General features: G+C 39.3%; 1 long non-coding RNA gene across 1 annotated transcript; it reads right to left on the reverse strand.

Moving 5' to 3' along the window:
• Positions 1 to 3,218: 3,218 nt before the first annotated feature.
• LOC135213447 (uncharacterized) lies at positions 3,219 to 5,463 on the reverse strand. The gene is made up of 3 exons (XR_010314128.1): positions 5,333 to 5,463; positions 4,473 to 4,615; positions 3,219 to 3,245 (listed from the first exon to the last, which is right to left on the reverse strand). It is a non-coding gene; the product is annotated as an uncharacterized LOC135213447 (long non-coding RNA).
• Between the last annotated feature and the right edge of the window lie 5,054 nt (positions 5,464 to 10,517).

A 10,517-nucleotide genomic window follows, 5' to 3' on the forward strand; every position in this document is an offset into this window, starting at 1 on the left:
TTTCGGATATTTTATTGAACTTGATTCGTTAAAAATTAATACGATTCCCCAAAAATTGTACTTATTATAACTCGTTCCCAGAGGGACTAACCCCCTCCACAACGCTCACCCCACAAATAATGAATCTTTCTACAAAGGTGATATGCAGCAATGTTTACCCCTTTCATCTTTCAGCAATATTGATGCAGTGCACTAATTCCCCACCCCACCACCACTTTCCATTTAAAATTCCTCCCCATCACCTCTTCCCCTCCAAACCCCCTTCAATCTACTAGCAAAACTACCCATGATGATGGGAAATAAACTGCATAGAACGAGTGTTTCAGCATCGGTTATTAAATGCTGTATAGTATCAATAACTCGCAATGTACACACGTTATAAAAACAGAAATGAACATACATATCAGTGTTGTTTCTCGTATAACAGTTGAAAGACAAATGAGCACTCGATGTAAACAACATTTCGAACCCCAAAGTTGAGCCTGCTTTGAACAGTTCGAAACTTATCATCTCCATAGGATAGTCAAATATTTATGTGCAACCCATGCATGGTTGTCTATAACAATCCATGTACCGCTGCAAAGAATACATCAGATATCCTGATTTAACTTTTATTTGCCGAGGAGGGTATTTATGAATTAATAGATAAAAATTATACCTAGAAAACCAACAATGATCTGGTTGAATAGCCATATAAAGCTATAATCCATCCTCGATTGAAGCCCTGGATCCAATAGTTTTGTTTGGTTTAAATCCGTCGAGCTATTTAGCCGTGATTGAATAACAGACAGACAGACGGACATATCGCCCAATATTGTATGATTTGTCGATAACAAAAATAAAACTGGAACGACCTCTTCTCTGCGCTAATCAGGGACTCGAAGGCTTTCGGGAAATTCCCCATTTGTCTACCTGAGATCTGAGGAGTTTTTGGAGTTCTTTACAAAAGGATGGATATTTTCGTTGACATTTGGGAACTTCTAATTGTCTTTCTTGCGGTATTCTTCTTTACACTGAGTCTAATGCAGAGTAGATCAAGTTTATAAATAGATACATAAATATATAGACAGGTATTACAAGCTTTGCTAATTATATTTTAGGCACTGAGAAGAATAAGATTCTCATCTGATTGAAGAAGACATTGAGCCCTCTATCAACATTTCAGTCTCAACAAACATCCCAAATTCAACATAATTATGAATAAGATACTAAACATATCCTTTCATTTTCCTCAAAACACGTCAGAAATATCGTATTTTTTATCTTTAAACAAAACCGGTCTAAACATGATCGTAGTTCAAGGAAAGCTACTGAGATATCAAGCATCATTAGCAAATTTAATTTGTTAACATTTTATTGGTAACATAATGCATAAGGAAGGTGATATACTATACAAGTAAATAAAACTTATAAAAATAAATTAATCGTAGATAAGTTTGATGTTTCTTAAGAGATATTTTATATGAGTATTTGGAAAAGTTATTTGCTAAAAGTTTATTAATTATAATTTTATTTAGTCATTCAGATACGTTGGGTATTGTAAACATTCTCATGCTTAGAAATATCCGCTAAAGGTTGTTGCAAACTAACTGAACAAGGTAGTTAAAAGTCTGTTATATATCTTAATCATTTTGTGTATACTTATTTCCTAAACATGGAGGTACCTGAGAGTTTAAACAAAACTATTAACAAAGAGAGAATATTTCTCATTGATTTTAACGCAGGCGACGCTGAAAAATCTGGAACGTGCAGGTTTTGACTCTGGAACTGCGCTATACTGAGCTTTCCCATCGGCAAACATCAGGCTGTGCTGGAAGAACATATCCTTTTCGCCCAATGTGTTTTTCTTTGTTAGTGGAAGTAAATGTTGGTAACTTCTGCAGGTTTTGTTCTATAGGACTAGAATCCATTCCTTTGACCCTAGTCTCTGGAATGGCTTGGCCTCTCTTTCCAGAAGCCTTCAGAAGATATTTCATTTTGCAAGCTGGGGCTACAGGGAACTGAAACCCGGTTCTTTCGTGGCCAGAGGGTCTTCTTGGCAGTAAAAGCAGTTCGCCATTTTCTGCTTTGTATAAAGTAACAGGCACCCCGACGTCCCTGAGAATTCTCGTGGTGTCCTCCATCTGGTAAACGTTGCGCATTGGTTGCTGGATTGAGCACCCCAGATGGTGTGACAGCCAGTCTTATTACCTCAACGGGCGATGCACTTTGTCCCCCAGCAGAAGGAACTCTCTGACTTGACCCTGGGATTCTCGAAGAAGGGTTAAAAAGCACTTCCCTCAAAGAGATTGGTAATGGCTTCTGATGAAAGTCTACAGGTTTTTTACTTAATTCCTTTGCAGGGGAGCAAGTTTTTGTTTTTGGGACCCCTTCTTTGGAGGCTGGGTATTGGCATGATGAATCTCCTCCTCTTCCTGTAGTACCCTCATTGGGTATAACAAAATAAGGCTGATCTTCTTCGCCTTCAAGACTGCTTCCCTCTTCGTCAGGGAGCCTTATCTCGTTGTCTGACTCTGATTCGGATACTCCTGAATCATCACTTTGGTCATGAGATATATTCACCCTCTGGAAACAAAATAGTGGCAATTTTAGCATATTAAACAGTCATGATAATATGTCATGTAATAGAATGAATGATCAGGTAGGTCATATCACAATAAATATCTTAAAATATATTTCTATCCAGCAGCTACTGACTGTAATAAGAGACCACATCACTACCTTGGGCCATCGATGTTTCAGTGAACTGGCTATCCAATACCTGCCTAACCTAAAATAAACCATTCACATTCCATATAATAACCTAATTCCACTCACCTCCCTTTCCTTATCATATGGATGAAGTTGTACAGGTTCATCATGCGATTGAACTTGTACCTGGCCAGGAAGAAGAGCTTCGCCATCAATATTTTCAGCAGAAATATCATGAACCCCTTCCGGTTCTTCTCGTTCCCCAAGAGGGTGACCGTGCTCAGAGTAAGCGAAAATTGGCTCAGCCTCTTGATTGGTGTGATCCTCCTGAACACATGGGATAACATCCAGGCGCTTTATGGATTGTACAACATCTGGGCCTAATCCTTTGGAAGAAGGTGAGGCTGAAGACTTCTCGATGATGACTGGTTTTCGCGGGTGACTGTGGGTGCGCCTAACAAGGGCTGCCCCAACTAAGAGCAATACCAGTATCACACCCAGAACTCCCAGAACAAGCACCAACTACTGGGAGACTTCCACAGATGATTCAAGTCCTGGAAAAAAGTAGAAGATATATATATATATATATATATATATATATATATATATATATATATATATATATATATATATATATATATATATTTTATTTTAATATATATATATATATATATATATATATATATATATATATATATATATCTATAGTATATATGTATATATATATATATATATATATATATATATATATATATATATATATATATATATATATGAGTCATATCACATTACCGTGATTCATATAGTACTATATCGAGCTACAAATGTCCTTTTAATATCGAATTCGCTCTACCTAGGAATTAATATATTTTTCATATATGTTTAACCGAAGGGGAATTTTATAGGCGATAATAGATTTGCCAGCTGATGGGCACGAACCATCGGGGTGGGCTAAGGCTTCACTGTCGTCTTGGATTTGAATGGTGTCAATGGTTCGCGCCCGTCAGCCGGCAAATCTATTATCGCCTCAAAAAAAACAAAAAAATCCCCTTCGGTTAAACATATATTAATATATATTAATTCCAAGGTTAGAGCGAATTAGATATTAAAGGGCACTTGTAGCTTGATATATATATATATATATATATATATATATATATATATATATATAATATATATATGTTTATATATATTATATCTATATATATAGATTATCTATATATATAGATATATATATATATATATATATATATATATATATATATATATATATATATATATATATATCTATATATATATATCTATATCTATATCTATATTTAGATTATATATATATATATATATATATATATATATATATATATATATATATATATAATATATATATATATATATATATATATATATATATATATATCTATATATATATATATATATGAACATGAATGAAAGTGACTATAGAGTAAATGGATTTAGAAAGGAAGGAATACTGTAGTTCAAAAAATGGCTAGTGGGGTTAGGAGAAAAGCTAATGGATAATAAGTAACAGATACACATAGAGATGCAGCTAAGGTAAGCACAGTCTTTGGCAGTAGACAAAGAGTATTCTGGAAGGTTCTTCAACAGCCCATTGGGGTGCCACTCTATAACTGTTAAACTCTAGGATTCTCGAAGACTAAAACATCGATAAAACTGGCATTATACAACTGGAGGAAGGTATCACGTAAAAAGTTCAAAAGAAACTTCATCAACTGGATTTCTCCCTGTCTACATATCCTGACCTGGGGCTGATCGATGCTGGGCACTGCTTGCCACAACCTTCATGGTGACGGGGTCACTTCGACCGCGGGCATTGTGACCCATGATGTTCAAGACGACTCCTTTCCCCACTTCCATTCCGCTGACCACCCACTCAGGGTACTCGCTGTTGGGAGGAAGATTTGAAATAACAGTTGTAAAAAAGCGTAGAAAACCGTATGCAGTTCTAGACATTATTGTCTTTTACAGTGTAAGACTAATGAGGGAACTATTTTTCATATTCATAAATGATGAAAAGGGCAATAAAATATGATTTATGGGAAAAGTAAAATTAATCAAACAAGTCATCTCACAAATGAATGACTTTGACTCTGAATTGCAAATTGCGTCTTGCATATAGTTTAAATGTGTTCTTATTGCGAAGGATCAATGCATTAGCAGCTTCGTACTTAATTAAAAAAAAAGTCACTGGAACATTTTATTAAAGGTTTGAAGCTCCTGTGAGATTGCAGATGGCGACAATTATTACTAGTTCACTATTTTTGCGTACATGAGAAAAATGACAAATGAGTACCGTTTAGACACTCTATAGCTATAACTACAAAAAGTCATATTCTGAATTATAATAACTTGAAACATCTTTTAAGATTATAAAAAGGAGGACTGTATTATGATTATTTAGCAAGCTATTTCATCTCTTAATTCTTGCGAGAGGGTCTTAACTTCGTATTTGAGCTGAAACCAAAATGAAACTCTTAAGAAAACTCAATTGCTTTTGCAGATGCAAAGGAGGTCAAAGGTCACATCATAAATGGAAATAGACAGCTGATCATTCCAGGCAGCAGCCGGAAAACCCTGAAGACACCTGACAGCATTTTCCTACCTACTGACATTCGCGAGGACCACTCCGTCCTGCCAAGCCTCCAGCAGGAAGTTCTGCGGCAGCCCCCCGTCAAACCCCTCCAGGCACGAGACAGCAAGGGCTGGGCATCAGGGCGTCAGGGTTGACGGGCGTGGCCGAGCAATTGGTGGGCGTATCAGGAGGGCCGGCTGGTTACGAGGTTTGACGACACACGGTTCCTTCTGGCGCCCGGCGCCATTCGTCGCCCTGCAGAGGAGGCGACCGTAGTCTTCCCTTGTCTCAGGCACAACCGTCAGGGTCGACGTCAGTCCCCACTCGACGACGTACTTGTCCGTGGACAGGATCTCCTCGCTACCGTCGGTCTTCTGCCGCACCCAGGACCAGGTCAAGTCTGAAGGAGGCTCGGCCTCCACTCTGCACCTGGCCTTCACCGCCGTCCCTCGAGCTGCCCCCTTGGTCCTCTCTGACCCGCTACCCGGCGCATGTGGGGGCATCTGGAATCAGTATTTCAACTGGAATTTATGTAACGCGTATTTCTTTTGTTTCTGAAGAAGTGGACGTTTGTTTTTCATTCACATCAGGTATCAAATCTCTAACTTGTCTGAATCTCCCTCTTGATTGTAGACATTAAACACTTTGTTTCCACATCACCAACCTTCATCATACTGAAAATCAGTGGTCATAACTAATTTATTTCTGTTATTCCTCAATCATGAACAAAATGTCAAAGCCTGAACTTCCTACAGATTCAGTCTTTTCCGTCCAAGAGCAGCAATTCACTCTTTCCTCAATCTTGAGTGTCTGAGGTGGAGGAAGAGTCAGCGGACAGGGAAGAAACGAACAAGAATGTTTGGCTGCTCTATACGATATGCTTGTGTGAGGAGAGAGAGAGAGAGAGAGAGAGAGAGAGAGAGAGAGGCGCTTTTAAAAAAAGGAAAAGAGTGTGAGACAATGGTGTGGGAAAGGGGGGAGGGGCGAGTAATTACAGCAATTGCAGCAGGCAGACAGTTCCACCCAAACACAGACAAACGCACAGAAAGGCACTTGGAGAGACTTTCGTGAGACAGCAGCAAAAGCCTTTTTATTGATTTAATCCTAAATAATTCTCCCACTTTAAAGACACGAAGAGGAAAGTTGCCCATTTATCCCAGAAACGCAGAAAAAAATATTTTTAAAATGTGAAAAAAAATCCATTGCTAAATATTAATTACAATGTGGACAATCCTGAGTGACCTTGGAATTCGTAAACGATTCTGTACACGTCCCTTGAAATATTCCAAATTAAGAAAAAAAAAATATATGAACTTGATTGAATACTCACGCTTGACTGTCAGGAAAAGGGTATTGCTGACAGTGCGCCCTTGGGCATTGGTGGCCGCCCACATGCGTATGGATCCCGAATGACTCCTGGCGACACTCCATAAGGACTAGAGACTTCCCACTGATCACCACACCGCACTCACGTTCTGAGGGATGTCCTGGCCCTTGGAGGGGCAAAGGGAGGAAGGAGTGGGTCGTTAGAGAAGAAGGAATTTGATTCCACTTATTATCATTCCTAAGATTCAAACGTCATGAACAACAGCCAGGAGGCTCTCAATATTCATTCACAAAGCACGCCAGGAACCGGTAAGATTCACGGGTCCCCAGAACTGGAGGAACGACCAAGAGTGTCACTTCACATTATGGTGCCACTCGCATGTCGGTGGAATTTGGGGTTCGATTTGATGTGGCACTCGAAGGAGACGTCGTCCTCCTCCTTGATGTTTTTCTCAGCCTCCAGTTGTTTTCCCGAGGGAGAGATCCACTATTGGTTCGTTCTGGGTAATAAAATTAATGACAAATTGATCCGTTAAATGATAATCCAATATCAGGTGTTGCTTGGATATTAGAGAATCGGACTCTCATGTATGAGAAACGTAAAGAGATAATCATAGGACAAAATCATTCATAGGATCTTGTAACAAATTTCATCCCAAAAATACAAATTATATGCGATAAACTTATATAGTTTCTTCACTCACTGATTGAGGAAAAATCAGGCTTAATATGCTGTACATAAATAACCTTCATTAGGTACTTTAAAGAGCACACGATAAATCAATTTTTATATCAATTATAGTTTTCGTAACTGACAAAGATAGAATTAGATATGAAACTCACAAAACAATTAACAAAGTGGTGAATCATTTGTTCTGTTAATTAATCAAAATATATAATTTATGAGAAATAAAAAATTTCCTAAACGAGAAACGACCCTGAAAGGTTTTCTCCGCCTATTGTTCTTCTTGTTCTTCAGTCAGCGAGTGAAGACGCAATTAATTACCTCTGGAACTCACAGTAGAACATTGAGCTTCCTCCTGTCCGAAAGGGGCTCGTGGTCGGGAGGGCAGGATTCGCTCCTGTACAGGTGATTGTGGCTCCGTCGTCCTCCCCAGTCAACAGCGATTGTCAAAGTGGCTGTCGTGATGTTTTGCCTCCGTCTCGTATCTGAGTCAGAGAGATGCTGAGGTTACCTTTTTACATTATGAGGAGAACCAAGCTTCCTGTTGTTTGAGAAAGACACCGTAAACTCACTATGTTTACACTGTCCTTGTATTCGTTCAAGAAAATCTAAATGGTGCTCATTCACAAAAGGAAACACAAAGAAACAAAGAAAACTTACGGCGTGAGTGACGTGCGGCTCCAGGGACCTGATGCCCCTCCACCAGGAGAGCTCTGCAGGAGGATGTGACCCAAGGGCGCGAGACACACGACGCTTACAGTCGACCCTGAGGTCGCACTACATTATTCCTGTTCGAGGATTCGAACTTCGACTTGGAATACAAGAAGGGATACATTTAGCTTGAATTAGGATAAAGCTCAAGAAGACCTGGAGTCAAATCCCGTGACAATAGATTATAACAATAGAAAGTGAAGAGTTGAGAGGACACCTGGTGGTGTCGACACTCACGTGTGATACTCAGGGAGACAGAGCACTCTGGGGCAGGATTCGTATTTATCTCCAGAGGTGTGCTGGGTTGGGAGGGCATCCGGGCATAGCAAGTCAGGAGGCGCCCTTGAAGTTCCCTTTTGGCAGTTTACTGAAGTCGTGGCTTCAGTGGTAACTTGTTCCTGAAGGCAAATTATTCCAGAAATTTGTTTGAGACATTTTGATTATTTTTTTTTCTTTTGTTCTGAAATGAAAAGAAATTGATTTTGAGCTGAAGACTCTGAGGTCCTTGAAATCCTCACCTGTCACAGGATCCCAAGAGGAATGAGAGTGCAGGAGGGGGAGCTCCCTTCCTTCATTCCACCAGGTGAGAGAGGGCGCAGGACGCCCTCCCACGCTCCTACAGGTCAGCTCCGTCAGCTGGTTCTCCTGCAGGGGTCCTACTGTCCCCACCATCTCTCGGCCTTCCCACATCACCACAGGAGGGCCAGGGGGCACTGCATAAGCAAGGAGATTTTGATTGATAATATGTTATTCAAAAATCTTTAAAAAAAATTTTATTTTTTTTTCTTGAGATTAATATTTCCTGTGGAATGTTCACTTTTGGTAATATAAAATCAGTTAAGGTTTGATTTTTTGCAATATTGCTTTTGGGGGGTGGGGGCAAAACAAACTAGAATAAGATAAATGCCAAAAGGCATTTCTGTATATATACCTTTCTAAACAGAAACAGTTACTGTTAAAGAGATATAAACTATTTGTATGCAAATGAGTTTGCACAAAGTATGCATGTAATTGTGTATATATGTATGTGAAAAGCATTTTACGCTATCTGCCTTAATATTCAGTCCCACTTAAACATTCAGAAAAAATCTCATTCTATGTAGCTTCTGATAAATCATTTTTATTATCACCATAGGCTTTTTTTTACATTTATTTTCTTAAGAATTCCAGTTTGAAAGCGTTCTTTACAGCTCCTTCTCTTGCAGGTGCGCAAATATATGTGAAGGCAAAATCTGAAAGTATCTTTGGATTACTTAGAGAAAAGTTCCCGACTTAAGCAAAGAAAGAAATGGAATATTTAATAAGATGCAGCAATAGACAAATAATTAAGATGATTATAGCAAATAACAGTCAAAAAGTTATTTTTTTAAAACTTTTTGACTTCGAACGAAATCGATCTCATGGGGGCCACACCTCATAGGTGCTGTCGCATTTTACACCAGCCACCGACACGTCAACACCCTAGCAAGACAGAACAAAGCCAGTCACCAGATACAAAATGATAAAGAGAAAAAGCACTTGTGATCTACTCACCAAGTACAGTGAGTTGAACCTGGTGGTGTCGTGGATGTCGAGACGCGGTAATCGATCCTGCACGTATAGACGTCCTGATCGTGGCGCTGGGCGGGTTTCGAGCACCAGCGAGGGCGTTGCTGGAGGGCACGAAATAGCCCCTCCTGCCCAGGGCCACTTCGTCCCACCACCTGACGCCGTTGGAGAAGTCTCCCACACGAGCGTCGTAACTGAAATTGGATATAAAACTATATAATCTTATAATTAGTCTAGTATTACGTGATCGGAAATGTCCATATAATTTGTCCTTTATATCCAGTAAACATTTTATTAACTAGTTCAGGGGGATTGATGCGTTGGCAATATGCACGTCCATTCTGTCCATTCTATTCGCTCTGGTGAATGACAACAGCAGAATTAGGTTCACAATAGTGACCAGAAATTAGTTTGAAAGTTGTCATACATCGAAGTTCCGAACTGAAAGTGTCCTGTGGGGTGCTAATTTTTATATTAGCCATCCGGAAATATTTTTGGGTTTTTAACCACGTTACATCCTTGCATGGTTATGCATTTGTATACATTTTCTTAAACTCTACTCTCTCTCTCTCTCTCTCTCTCTCTCTCTCTCTCTCTCTCACCTGTAGATAGGCACCCGGGAACTGCTGAATCTGCGGTACCAGAGGACGAGCACTGGTTGGTCCCCCGGCACCTTCGGCCTAGGCGCACAGGGGAGGCTGGCCCTCCCCCCGGAGACTACCCACACCTCCGCCATCGGGTCTGCAAATGATAATAATAATAATAATAATAATAATAATAATAATAATAATAATAATAATAAATGCTATTTAACCTTTCCTTTTAAGATTCATGCCATAGAGAAATCCCAAAATTGGAAGTCCTGCCCCCAATAGAAAATATGTTCTATAAGTACCCTTTCATAGACAGTACCCATGAAAAACAAAAGGCCTAAGGCTTAAGACT

Source organism: Macrobrachium nipponense, chromosome 42 (genome assembly GCF_015104395.2).
Source record: "Macrobrachium nipponense isolate FS-2020 chromosome 42, ASM1510439v2, whole genome shotgun sequence".
Lineage (NCBI taxonomy): Eukaryota > Metazoa > Arthropoda > Malacostraca > Decapoda > Palaemonidae > Macrobrachium > Macrobrachium nipponense.